Below are 15,635 nucleotides of genomic sequence, written 5' to 3' on the forward strand. Positions count from 1 at the left end.
AGCCACCACTGTGCCCTGTGTGCACCGTGACAGAACATTTTATTTACACACACACACACGCACACGCACACGCACGCGCGTACGCACGCACGCACACACACACACACACACACACACACACACACACACACACACACACACACACACACACACACACACACACACACACACACACACACGCACGCACACGCACACGCGCACACGCACACGCACACGCACACGCACACGCACACGCACGCATGCGGGCGCACACACACACAGACATACCTGTGTGGTGCCCTTTTCAGTGTCACGGTGACAGCACTGTTTATTCACCCCGCTCTAACGAGGGTACCCAGGTGCCCATGTGCTGGCTTCCTGTCAGCAGAGTGAACACTCCATATTTCTAAAGGAGGCACTCATGTTGTGTCTCTCTACTTATTCTGCGTCACGCTAACTGTGGTTTTATGACAGGGTGGATGGAGGGTGATGTAACAGTTTTCTTCCTGGGATGAAGGAGAGGACCAAAACGCAGCGCGGCTAGTGTTCAACATGTTTAATAAAGAATAATAACGTGAACACTACAAGCTACAAAACAATAAAATGTGAAAACCGAAAACAGTCCTATCTGGTGCAGAACACAAAGACAGAAAACAATCACCCACAAACCAACAGTGCAAACAGGCTACCTTAATATGGTTCCCAATCAGAGACAATGCAAAACACCTGCCTCTGATTGAGAACCATATTAGGCCAAACAACAAACCCAACATAGAAACACAAAACATAGACTACACCCACCCAGCTCACGTCCTGATCAACTAAACAAAGACTAAACAAAGGAAATAAGGTCAGGAACGTGACAGGTGATGTATGCATACAGGCACAACTCTGAGAACACAGCCACCCGGGGGTGATAATAACATGTGCAGTTTTTCTGTCTTTATCCACGCTGAACTTTAAAACTGGAAATGTACTTTGTGTGTATCTTTCCATTTTGGTTTAAATACTTTATGTACAGTAAATTGGCCAGAATCATGTGGCTAAATGTGGTTCTCTACTCATACCCTGCAACTGTACAGTGCAAGCCTACCCCATCAATCTCTCCTATCCCCACAGTGTTTCTTAGTGTTTCCAAACTCTTAAATTATAACCTCATCAATAGCGATACCACTGCTTCCTTTGTGTTTTCCAGTCAAGTGTGAGTGTCTGCTGGTGGTCAATTTGACAGCTGAATTTGAGGAGCCAGAGGGGTTGCAGGACTCAACAGTTCCTGGATGAAAGCCAGCCGTTGCCAGGGTGACCGAACTTGTGCCTCCTGTGAAGAAATCTCTTTGTATTGTTTCCAAGGCAACAACTGTAGAGAGAGAGAGAGAGAGAAACTAGAGAGAGTGAGAGAGAGAGAGAGAGAGAGAGAGAGAAGGAGGCTGAGGGTAGAGTGGGTAGGGCTATTGGGTTTGGTTAGATTTTTCTTCCCATGTCTGTGTTGTTTATGTTCAGTAGTTGTTTGCGTGGGCAAAGTCATATGATATAAATCCCCCAAAACAACGTAACTCAGCAGATTCTATAAAGTCAGGTGCAATGATACAGCTTACAGAGGGAAAGAGTAAGATACAATGGTTCTTGACGATGTTTGAGGTGTTTTTATGTGCAGTTATTGAAGAGACTGTCAACCCAAAAGCTCTTTCCAGATTATAGAATAGGACATGAAAAACAAGATTTACTGCGGGGATGATTCCGTTTTAAACAAACAACAACTTCAAAGTCTTTATGAAACCTTTAAAAAAAACATTATAAAACCTTCATAGATTTACTGTGGGGATGATTAGAGCTGTGACATTTTGTCAGCCGGTTATTGTCATGCAAAAGACTGCCGGTCTCACGGTAATTGACCGTTATTTAACATAAACATGTTTAGCAGCTCCACACATACAAGCAGCTGATGCCCGCCTTTGGAACATCTACATTTTAAAAAGTTGAATAAAAAAGTTGAATAAATGGGCCTCCAGCAGTCTAAGGCATCACTACAGATGCATGTTCGATCCCGGGCTGTGTCGCAGCCGGCCGTGACCGGGAGACCCATGAGGTTGCGCACAATTGGCCCAGCGTCGTCCGGGTTAGGGATGGTTTGGATGGATGGGATGTCCTTGTCCCATCACAATAAATCAATTTTACTTTAGGCAGGTCTAACATCTCTGGGTCGCTCGTCTTTTCAGTTCACTGCAGCTAGCGACTGGAACGAGCTGCAACAAACACTCAAACTGGACAGTTTTATCTCAATCTCTTCATTCAAAGACTCAATCATGGACACTCTTACTGACAGTTGTGGCTGCTTTGTATGATGTATTGTTGTCTCTACTGTCTTGCCCTTTGTGCCGTTGTCTGTGCCCAATAATGTTTGTACCATGTTTTGTGCTGCCAACATGTTGTGTTGCTACCATGTTGTTGTCATGTTGTGTTGCTACCATGCTGTGTTGTCATGTGTTGCTGGCATGATATGTTGTTGTATTAGGTCTCTCTTTATGTAGTGTTGTGGTGTCTCTCTTGTCATGATGTGTGTTTTGTCCTATATTTATATTTTATTTATTTTTATTTTTAATCCCAGCCCCAGCCCCATCCCTGCAGGAGGCCTTTTGCCTACCGTCATTGTAAATAAGAATTTGTTCTTAACTGGCTTGCCTAGTTAAATAAAGGTTCAATAAAACATTTTTAAAAGTCTAAAGAAACATTATGATACAAAGAAAATGCATTTTATAAGAACAGAATATGAGTTGGCTTGTATGTTATCTGGCTGTGCACCATGGCATCGGCTGTAGGCTTGCTCATTCAGCAGACAAGATATGCTTAGAAGTCTTGTGCCATTGTTTTATATTGTATGATTTTATAGTAAGAAGAAGTATAATAGCTGAATAAAATAGAAAGGATATTTTTCCCATACCAGAGCGAGTGTGCATATGAAGTGGCTATGTTGAGCGTTAAAGGGATCATTTGAAACAGGTCCTATATGCCAGATTTGGAGTTATTTGGCAACTTTAGTTGTGAATGATACAAACCTTAGAAATCAGAAGCTGTATGGGCTGCATGATGCGGCTATAGGTTATTGATTTGAGAAAGTCGCAAAAAAAGCTTGCCTGTTCCTTGCCTCAGGCTGTACACGTTGTTCTCTCATATTTTCACCAATCAGACTATTCTCAATTTAATCTACTCTTTAATAATATGTACAATTGGTTTTGATTTAGAATGGCACATTATCAAATGGGCAGAAAAAGGAGCAGGAGAAAAAATACATGTCATCTGTGTGCACTGGAATAGTGAATGGAGGCAACTTTCCAGGTTCATTTTTCACTCATGTCAGGTAGGCTATTCCGGTTATTTCACTCCATGCATCAAGCACAGTTTCAGGAGCTGGCAGCCTCTGGCTGTGTGACAGGTGATATTCCCACCCAAACTCTGCCATGTTCTCTCCAACCCTGTTCCTGCAGCTACCCAGTGTTTCATTTGGGAAACCAAGTTAAATCGGTCTGGGAATATTGACAGTAACATGTTTTCACAACAAAACATATTTCATTAAACTGTTGACAGCCTCTCTTTCTGTCTGCTTTAGAAAGGAATGAAGGAGAGAGGGGAGGAGATGGAAATGCATGGTGGTGAGATATTCTGTAGCTAAAGGTAATGTGTCAGCCTATTCATTATGGGGGCGAAAAGATTACTAGGCTATTCAAAATCAAATACAAATTCACTTTAATTGTATGCCAACTCGAAATTTGTTTAATTTAGGCTATCAATTATGTACCAATGATATAAAATATATATTTTTATGTGTTTATGCCATGCGTAATACGTCTAGTATTGTATAACATCACAATCATTATTTGAATTCAGGTTTTATGTCGGTCTTGGGCTCATTTAGAGGCCTGTGCTTATGCATAGGCCAATATATTTGTGTTGTGTTAGGCTTTGAAATAACATCCACCACGACCATGTTCTCCACTCAGTTTCAACCTGTTGTTGAACTTCTTTCTTCACATTGATCAATCACAGTGAGGTGAGTTTTAAAAGCATGATACTGTTCTGATGATAAGTGATGTGTTTTTAGATTGTATTTGCATCGATGTCAGAGTGGTTAGCGGGACAATAGAGCCCTGAGTAGCAGACCATTAAGACCTGATGGTCGTTAGCGAGTTGGATACTACTATGTGCATAAAAGGAGATTACCGTGACTCAAGCATCACTTAGAATTTGACTGCGGTCATGAATCATAACTGCCAGTGTGACGGTAATATGGTCACTGCAACAGCCCTGGAGATGATTCCATTTTAAACAAACAACAACTTTAAAAGCTTCATGAAGCCTTTATAAAACCCTTTATAAAACCTTCATAAACCATTTCTGAGAAAATGTCATGATATAGCCTTTAGTAGATGGAAAACGGACATCATCCTACATTTGGCAAAGCACCTCTCATATCAAAACTTTATATTTATATGAAAAGTTGTTGATTTTAATTGGGACCAAAATTGTGTTTTTTTTCTTTTTTATTACAATAGCTCTTTAATATAGAGAGGAAATGGATTCTGCTGCTTGATAATTGATTGCATAAATGTAGCAGTGATTTTACAGTTGATTAATAATGTCGCGAGTTCTCTCGCATATAAAACTGGTTTACCCATACCAACGGATTCCACTAAGACGCTCCTTCTTTCCTCAGTAGAATCTATTCTATAATATATAACTTACGTTTTGTTCAGGTCCAGTGATTTGTTATTTGATTAAAGAGTATGTATGACTTCATTTGGATAATGGTGTGGATTAGATTCCTACTATCTGCTGGACAGTCTACCAATAAATGAAAGGGATTGAAAGTTTTTGCCATTTAGTTTCTCACTATCTACAAATGTACTGTACATGTGTGGAGAAAGAATGAAGAGTGGATAAAGACACATCGCATGTACACACACACACACACACACAGCAGAATTCAGGAGATCTTACATTTACATTTTACATTTTTAGTCATTTAGCAGACGCTCTTATCCAGAGCGACTTACAGTAGAGTGCATACATTTTATTACATTTTTACATACTGAGACAAGGATATCCCTACCGGCCAAGAGCAGACGCTCTTATCCAGAGCGACTTACAGTAGAGTGCATACATTTTATTACATTTTTTTTTTTACATACTGAGACAAGGATATCCCTACCGGCCAAACCCTCCCTAACCCGGACAACGCTATGCCAATTGTGCGTCGCCCCATGGATCTCCCGGTTGCGGCCGGCTGCGACAGAGCCTGGGCGCGAACCCAGCCCAGCCTGGGCGCGAACCCAGAGACTCTGGCGATGCAGTGCCCTAGACCACTGCGCCACCCGGGAGGTGTTGTCTTCAGGGGAAGATGGATCTATACCTCTGGGTAAATATTATCCAAGTCTGGTATTATATGACACGTGTAACACAATAACTTGCAGAGAAAACCCTAGGAGAGAGCTGAACGGGCTGAAGACTCAATTCCAACTTTTCAGAAAATCTCCTGGGGGCATTTATTAGTTTGTTCCTCCGGCTTCCTTCCATGTGAGGTTGTTTTGTCTCTACAGAGACACATACAGCACCCGACAGCAGCCATGGAAGGTGAAGCTCTTCACCATGAATATTCTGAATGAGGCGATGAAAATTCAACTGTCAGGTAAACCCTGTTATCTCAGGGAGATTTACATATACCCTGTGAGGGTACTGCACCACTTAAACCCCAGGATCAGGCATCTGAACATCCCACTCCTCCTCCTTTAACTGTGCCTGTTGGGGTTTAATCAGACACAAGGCTACTGCAGTAGCTGGGATAGCCAGCCCTCTACCTATATCTATAAGCCAGACCATAGAATAGAAGGTAAAGCACCATGTTGAATCAATATAGGAGCCATGCGCCTTATCGTGGGCATTACACAGACATTAGCGAAGGGGTTGTTGCCCCCTCGTCCCCCCCTAATTCCGAGTACACACACACATGCACGGACACACACACAAACACACACATGCAGGCACTATCACACACAAACACACACACACACATATGCACACACATGCACACACATACATACACACATGTACATGTAAATACACACACACACACAATCACCATCCCTCTTCATTTTTGCTCTGCAGCTAAAGCGAAGCTCAGAGTGATAATCAAGTGTTTTTCCACAGGGACTCAGTGCTTAGTGGAGAAGACAAATAGAAACGCATGCATCTCCTACCAACCCACTCCCTCCACACGCACACGCACACACACAGGCATGCATGCACCCACACACACACACACACACACACACACACACACACACACACACACACACACACACACACACACACACACACACACACACACACACACACACACACACACACACACACACACACACACACACACACACACACACACACACAGGCATGCATGCACGCACACACACAGGCACACGATCCACCTGAAGCAAAGCATTTTCTGCATCTGTGTAACAACGTGAGACACACTCTTCCACACACTCTTCCACACACTCTTCCACACACTCTACTTACAGTAAGCTGAAGGGGAAAACATCCATATATAGCTAACAGATATGTGTTAGCAGATAACAACACCAGCACTTTATTTTCAAGAGGGAATGCATATGGCTGTAAAAGCATGCAAAATCTCCCCAGTGTACCTTAGAAACAGTTTTTTTCAATTGCTAACAAGCATCGGTCAATACTGAAGCCACTTCTTCAAAACTCTTGACCAAACAGTTAATCTCACCTCCAAAACTCACTCAAACCACCAAAACACTTCATACATGTCTCAAAATAATCTCGTTCGACCAAAACACTGGCAACATTTCTCACTCAGAAAGCGTACATTGTCACTCATAACACATTGACCTACAAAACACTAACAACTGGGAGCATTACATAAATGATGAACTTTTCTCTGAAGTTAGAATGATTGCACATACTGTACAGTACTGTGAGGGTTCTAGTTCTCCCTTTCTCCTGCATTTGGCCACAAGTTCTCATCAACATCACATCTTATGTCTTCTCTGGCGATGCATCTTGGAAAGTATTTTCTGGAATGTCTAATCCAACCCTGGCCATCTTCAGGAGAAGTGTCTATACACCCCGCATTCATGGCATCCAGTAAGGACATCTGGTCATGTGGATGGTGGTCATAAACCTTCCACCTCCATACAGAGAAGCACCTCTATGGGGTTTAGGAAGGGGGAGTATGTAGGCAGGAATAGTACTGACATCCTGGGATGTCTAGCAAACCAGTCTGTGACTGCAGCAGAGTGGTGGAATCCCACATTATCCCACACAACAACGAAGGTAGGGGAGTTTTTGCCCCTCTCCTCCGCTGGCACAAGTAGATTATGTAGGTCATCCAGAAAAGAAATGAGCATCTGTATTGTAGGGGCCAATGAGTGGTTTGTGTAACAGCAAACCATCATTGGACAGTGCTACACACATTGTGATGTTAGCTCCTCTCTGGCCTGGAACATCCACGGTTGCCCTCTGTCCAATCACATTTCTTCCCCTGCGGCATGTTTTTGCCAGGTTGAATCCAGCTTCATCCACAAAGATGAATGTATGTGCAGTTTGCCTGGCTTCCATCTCCATTACTCTCTAAAATACAGTAAATCCACAGTTTACCGTACTTTACATTATGCATAGCTGTTTATGTACTCTGTTTGGTTATTGAACAGACATCTTACCTGGACATATTGATACGGGAGTTCTTTCACACATTCACCATTTCTCTCAAAGGGTTCAGTGTACAACTGCTTCATCCTTATTTTATGTTTCTCTGGGACTCTGGCAACTGTCGTTGTGCTGACTGTATTCACATTCCCACACGTGCTATTGTCTGCCAGCACTCTGTCCCGAATTTCCCACAGTTTTATTGCATTGTTACCAATTACCATGTCAACAATGTCAATTTCCTGCGCATCTGATAATATTCTGCCTCTCCCTCCTGTGGGAGAATACCTTTGGATCTCACTGAAAAACACAAAACAATCAATATATTTCAAAATGTCAGTACATGTAAAAATGTGAACATACTGTATTTTACTGTAATATGTAGTTCAATTATCATTGAAGGATGCACATCTCATCTTTTGCCCGGGAAAATGTGTACTATTGATGCAACTGTTGAACGCTGCAGATTTGGTTGCACCCTGAAACCGGCCTCTATCTAAGAGAGACCATGGTTTACAACATGGTCAATAATTGTGGCCCTTGTCTCGTCAGAGACCACCGCTCTTGGTCTTCCTCTCCTTTGTCCTCCACGCATTCTCCCTCTCCCTGCCACTCTTCTTTCCCCACCAACCTGTCTTCCTTGATCCATTTTTCCAAACTAAATCATTCCGAAGCCGTCCTCTTTTGTCTGTTTGGTAACGAGACTAAAACAGGACACCTGAGTAGGCTGTCAGCTGAAATTGCAATCAGCTGTGTTAAGAATTATTAAATATTCTGATAAGATTTTCTATATGTTTCAATCTGGTTACTGCAGAACTGCACAACATTTGCCATCGTTCTGTTTTGAATGTGTTTTTAACAGTTTTGGAAACAGTGTGTTTGCATTTGAAAACATGTGCTGCAAATATATAGTTTAGCAGGTGGTGGAGTATGAATGAGAAAATAGTTGATGGATTTCGGAGAATGTGGTCATTGAATGCATTTTGTGTGAAAGCAATGAAAAATTATTCACAGTTTGGTCCACATACACTTCTGTTTCGCTGACTGTATGAAGAGTTTTGACAATGTGACTTCAGTTTTGACCAATGCATGTCATAAATTGAAAAAACTGTAAATGTATGCCAGGAGATATCATCAAATCAAATCAAATTGTATTTGTCACATGCGGCAAATACAACAGGTGTAGACCTTACCGTGAAAAGCTTACTTACAAGCCCTTAACCAACAATGCAGTTCAAGTAATAGAGTTAAGAAAATATTTACTAAATATACTAAAGTTTAAAAAAAAAAATCAAGTAACACAAGAAAATTACATAACAATAACGAGGCTATATACATGGGGTTCCGGTACCGAGGCAATGTGTGTTGGTACAGGTTAGTCGAGGTAATTTGTAAAGTTGTCAAACCCTGATCTGTTTTGCCTGTCTTTGTGCTTGTCTCCACCCCGCTCCAGGTGTCGCCCATCTTCCCCATTATCCCCTTTGTATTTATACCTGTCTTCTCTGTTTGTCTGTTGCCAGTTCCTTTTGTTTGTGAAACCTACCAGCGTTTGTTCCCTAAGACCCTGCCTGCCGTTCTGGACCCTTTGCACCCTCTCTGGATTATTGACCCCTGCCTGCCTTTGACCTGTCGTTTGCCTGGCCGTGTTTTAGAAATAAACGTTTGTTTATTCGACAATGTCAACACATCTAGGTCATACCTGAAACGTGATAGTACGAACTGGTCATGACTGACCCAGCAGACTCAGACCAGCTCCGCAACACCCTCTCCTCCTAAGGAGCCACCATTGGATGTTGCTTCGTGGTCTTTTGGAACGGTTCCAGACCTTAGCCGAACGCCACGACCAAGCATTGAACACATTTCTAGAGCAATTCCGTGGGTTGTCTACTATGCAGCCTACCACGACGGTAACCTCCCAGCAACTCAGTAACTCGGCTGTTAGCAGCGCCGTCACCCCGGTTCACCAGGAACTCCGCTTATCTCCCCCGGAGCGCTTCGATGGAGAGTCGAGCACCTGTCAGGCGTTTCTCACTCAGTGTTCACTCATCATCAAGCTGCAGCCCTCCTCTTTCCCCTCGGATCGCTCTAAGATAGCATACCTCATCACGCTGATGTCCGAGAGGGCTCTCGCTTGGGCTATGGCAGTATGGGAACAACAGTCGGTCGTATGCTCCAGTCTGGAGGAGTTCGTGGCAGAGGTAAAGAAGGTTTTGATGCTCCATTGTCTGGGAGAGAGGCTGCCCGGAAGTTACTCCAGCTTCGGCAAGGCTCCTTCAGTGTGGAAGACTACGCAGTGGATTTCCGCACATTGGCAGCTGAGAGTGCCTGGAACCCGGAAGCACTGTTCGACATTTTCCTGCACAGAGTTTTGGAGGAAGTAAAGGATGAGCTTGTTGCCCGGGAACTACCGACGGATCTCGACTTGATCATAGCCTTGACCATTCGAATCGATGGGTGACTATGGGAACGAAGGAAGGAGATGGATTTCACTCGCCCGTCTAAGGATTCCATCTCGCCTCTGAGGGAACCCGGAAGTCCCCGACGGCTCTGTTGCCGAGAGAACCCGAAGCTACCCGAGTTCCCCTGAGAGTCTCCGAAGGCTGCCGATTCACCTCTTCCCGAGCCCATGCAACTAGGCAGAGATAGCCTGTGTCCAGCTGAACGGCTATACAGGCTTCACACTAAGAGCTGCCTGTATTGCGGGACTACTGGTCATTTTGTCTCCACCTGTCCACTAAAAGACCAGGCTCACTGGTAGGAGTAACTATTCTGGTGGGACTGCGGGATTTATCGTCTCCCAGGCACCACTCCACCCCGGGGACGACTGTACTCTCTGTCGGGTCCGGAGACCAAGGCTATGGAGACCTACATTGATGATTCCCTAGCTGCTGGGTTCATCCGTCCTTCTGCCCCTCTGCTGTTTGTCTTCTGTTGCCCCGTACCCTTCATATACATCCCACCTTTCATGTGTCCAGAGTTAAACCCATGTCTCACAGCCTTTTGTTTCCTGTCTCCTGTTTGCCTGCCGTTCTGGACCCTTTGCACCCTCTCTGGATTACTGACCCCTGCCTGCCTTTGACCTGTCGTTTGCCTGCCCCTGTTTTAGAAAAAACGTTTGTTTCTTCGACACTGTCTGCATCTGGGTCATACCTGAAACGTGATAAAAGTGACTATGCATAGATGATAAACAGCGAGCAGCAGCAGTGTTAAAAACAAAGGGGAGATTGCGTTGTCTGTGGATCTGTTGGGGCAGTATGAGAATTGGATTTAAAAACCAATCGAAGAATCTTAAAGTTAATTATAAAACTCACAGGCAGCCAGTGCAGAGACCTTAAAATTGGTGTAATGTGTGCTCTCCATCTGGTCTTGGTCAGTACCCGTGCTGCAGCATTCTGTATGTTTTGCATTCTGTATGTTTGCATTCTGTATGACCAGACAGAAGAGCATTACGTTAGTCATGCCTGCTTGTAATAAAGTAATGGATGAGTCTCTCTGTATCAGCCTGAGAGAGAAACAGACGCACCTTGGCATTCTTCCTCAGGTTGTAAAAAGCTGTATTTGGGTCACATTGCTAATGTGTGATTTAAAATTGAGTTCAGAATCTAAAATAACACCTAGGTTTTTTATCTTTATTACCTGTGAATTAATATACCGTAGGTAGATACATTACTATCACATACGAGTGTATGAGTCTGCTTCCGCTACTGCATATTTAACATCCAATTACCGTTGTGAAGTAGAGAAGAACAACACACTTCCCAGGTGCAGATTAAAATAAAAAAGTTAGTTTGTCTTCTATTCTTAACTCTTGCAAAGTTATGGAAATAAAACGTGTTATAGAAATAAAGAAAGAAAGTTGCACACACTATGCTCCCAACAATTGAATTGGTAAACCTAATAATCAAATGGGATATAAACATATAATAACAACAGGAGATGACGTCCTGTGCCCTAGTAATGAAATGACAGTAATAAAATTAGTATTTGCTATCACTAGGGCTCAGAGTCTATCCTTATCATGTCAGCTAGCCAGGAACTACTCTGATCCTAACTATACAGTTTTCTCTGACAGAGACCCACACAAATGAAAAGATACGGTATTTCTGAGCTCAAACTTTGTGTGAAAGTAAGTTAAATTATCCCTACTCTGCTTCCCTCGTTGCTAATGGGCTTATCCAGTCGCCTGAGGTAGAGAAAACCAGTTTAATGATAATGAAGTATATGGGCTGGTCTGATAGCCACACTACACCACAGGTTTAGGATAACAGAGGCAAGTGCTTAATTGCAACAGTTTCTGCAGAAAAAGCTCATGGTTTTACATGATGTACAATAAAAGTGCATTAGGAAAAGGGACATCTCTGGTTGTGCTGATGTTCCTGAAAAATGTGTATAATGCCTTCTGTCTTGATGTAAGATGACCTAACTGGGCTGTTCAGAAAGGTTCCTAACAAATTGCTCAAACAGCCATGCAGTGTGAACAGACACTACATGGCTAAATGTATGCGGCGCCTGCTCGTCGAATATCTCATTCCAAAACATGGGCATTAATATGGAGTTGGTCCCCCCTTTGCTGCTCTAACAGCCTCACCTCTTCTGGGAAGGCTTTCCACTAGATGTTGGAACATTGTCCACATACACTATATATACAAAGTATGTGGATTAGTTACTATTACTATTTCAGCCACACCCGTTGCTGACAGCAGTATAAAATTGAGAACACAGCCATGCAATCTCCATAGACAAACATGACAGTACAATGTCCTTACTGAAGAGATCAGTGACTTCAACATGGCACTGTCATAGGATGCCACCTTTCCAACAAGTCAGTTCGTCAAATTTGTGCCCTGCTAGAGCTGCCCCGGTCAACTGTAAGTGCTGTTATTCTGAAGTGTAAACTTCTAGGAACAACAACGGCTCAGCCACAGTGGTAGGCCGCACAAGTTCACAGAACGGGACCGCCGAGAGCTGAAGCATGTAGCGTGTAAAAATCGTCTGTCCTTGGTTGCAACACTCACTACCGAGTTCTAAACTGCCTCTGGAAGCAACGTCATCACAATAACTGTTCGTCGGGAGCTTCATAAAATGGATTTCCATGGCCGAGCAGCCGCACAAGCCTAAGATCCCCATGCTCAATGCCAAGCGTCGGCTGGAGTGGCACGATGCCAGGAGAACGCTACCTGCCCCAATGCATAGTGGCAACTGTAAAGTTTGGTGGAGGAGGAATAATAGTCTGGGGCTGTTTTTCATGGTTCGGGCTAGGCCTCTTAGTTCCAGTGAAGGGAAATCTTAACACTACAGCATACAATGACATTCTAGACGATTCTGTGCTTCCAACTTTGTGGCAACAGTTTGGGGAAGGCCCTTCCTGTTTCAGCATGACAATGCCCCCGTGCACAAAGCGAGGTCCATACAGAAATTATTTGTCGAGAATATTTTTTACATTTTTTCTCCCTTTATCTCCCCAATTTTGTCATATCCATTTGGTAGTTACAGTCTTGTCCCATCGCTGCAACTCCCGTACAGACTAGGGAGAGGTGAAGGTCAGGAGCCATGCGTCCTCCGAAACACGACCCTGCCAACCCGCACTGCTTCTTTGCACACTGCTCACTTAACCCAGAAGCCAGCCGCACCAATGTGTCGGAGGAAACACCGTACAACTGGCGACCAAAGTAGCGTGCATGCACCCGGACCGCCACAAGGAATCGCTAGAGCGCGATGGGACAAGGTCATCCCGGCCCTCCAAACCCCTCCCTAACCCGGACGATGCTGGGACAATTGTGTGCCGCTCATGGGTCTCCCGGTCGCCTGTCCAGCTGCGACACAGCCTGGGATTGAACCTGGGTCTGTTGTGACGCCTATAGCACTGCGATGCAGTGCCTTAGACCGCTGCGCCCCTTGGGATGCCCCAGTGTGGAAGAACTTGACTGGCCTGCACAGAGCCCTGACCTCAACTCCATCGAACACCTTTGGGGTGAATTGGAACGCCAACTGCGAGCCAGGCCTAATCCCCCAAAATCAGTACCCGACCTCACTAATGGTCTTGTGGCTGAATGGAAGCAAGTCTCCTCAGCTATGTTCTTACATCTAGTGGAAAGCCTTCCCAGAAGAGTGGAGGCTGTTATAGCAGCAAAGGGGGGACCAACTCCATATTAATGCCGATGATTTTGGAATGAGATGTTTGACTTTTGGCCATTTAGTCCATTTAGCCTATTGGCCATTTAGCCAACTGTTTGACATTCAATATTAACATGCATTTGTCCTTTTATTATGTTCAAAGCTGGTCTAACTCACATAATCATGAGCCCTGCTGTTGACTCAAACATGACCTTTTCAGCAAGAGGTCTGATAAAAAATACATCTCATCACATCTCTCTAACGGTCACATCTGTCTGCAAACCTGGATCACGTCACGCTTCACAGCCTGCTGACGAGCCCACAGACTGGGATAACACACAGACCAGGATGTGGGCTTGGCTCCATAGCCAATCAAATCTCAGCATGGATAAACCCCTCAAAAACTATGATCCACAATGCTGCACCCATTTACTCCACTCCCAAATCATAAAACTCACTCACTCATCATCATAATCCCTTCCCCTTAAAAAGATTACAGGGTAAGTGAGTGAAGTACATAAGATATGTGTTAAAAACTATTTTAAGTCTCTTAACTTTCAGTCTCTAGCTCTGTTCCTGTTCTAATTCAACCAACACAGTACAGGAGGCCTACGTAGGGATTGTCTAAAATGACTATATCATATATCTATATCATATAGTGGACTACTTTTGATCAGAGCCCACATAGAGAGACATTTCAGAGGGAGCCTAACCTCACGTCACTGGACACAGCAGAACACAGTCAGGTTGGATCAGTCTTCCCGCCTAGAGAGGGCTCAACGTTTTCATCATCAGTACAGATTCATCTACAATAACTAAACAAACCACATGGGACTGTGATGACTGTGATGACACCCAGTAGGCCCCCTCTATCCATCCCTCCCTCCCCCCACTCTCCCCATGTTTAATCTCATCATAACTACAGTACCGTCAGTAATTACCGGATTACACTGTAATGAATGATGCAATGCCACCACCACCAGTGGAGTCACTGAGATGGATGGAGGATTACTTTGTTACTCCAGACAGATTTTTTACCATCTCACTCCAACAAGCTAATAAACATATGGATTTTCTCCCTGCACATAATTAGTGGCAGTATTCCAGCTTAATCCAGGTTTTTACACACACACACACACGCACACACACACACACACACACACACACACACACACACACACACACACACACACACACACACACACACACACACACACACACACACACACACACACACACACACACACACACACACACACACACACACACACACACACACACACACACACACACACACACACAGCCGTATAAATTGCCCTAAATCTTCAAAAGCATTAAATAAAGGATGATTTATCTAAATCATAACACTCTGTTATGAAAATGACAGATTATTCTTTTTCCAGAACACAGTTTGTAAATTAATTAGAACCAGCTTCTGCTCCGCAGTGTGAAAAATAACACTACATTTACAAGTAAACAAAAACATTATGTGAAAGCTTATTTCAGCATTGCATTTTGTAATTTGCCATAATAAGAGAGAGGAGAATGTATTAGTTTCAGGTTGTCGTCTACTCCTTCATCGATCAGTGTTGTGTGTGGAGGCAGCAGGCTTCGTAATGATAAAACTGCAGCGTTAGATGGAGATTCCAGATTGCAATGTAATAATGTAGTGTTGATATGCTGGAGGAGTTATTACACATGGAGGATTACAGATAGAAGCAGATGAAGTAGCGTGGCTGGACCCAGTAGACCTCATATCCTGCTTTTGATTTAGGAGGGAAGTCTCCACAGACAAAATTAATAAAACAATAAATCACCAG

The sequence above is a fragment of the Salvelinus alpinus genome, chromosome 7 (assembly GCF_045679555.1).
Source record: "Salvelinus alpinus chromosome 7, SLU_Salpinus.1, whole genome shotgun sequence".
In the NCBI taxonomy this organism is placed as follows: Eukaryota; Metazoa; Chordata; class Actinopteri; order Salmoniformes; family Salmonidae; genus Salvelinus; species Salvelinus alpinus.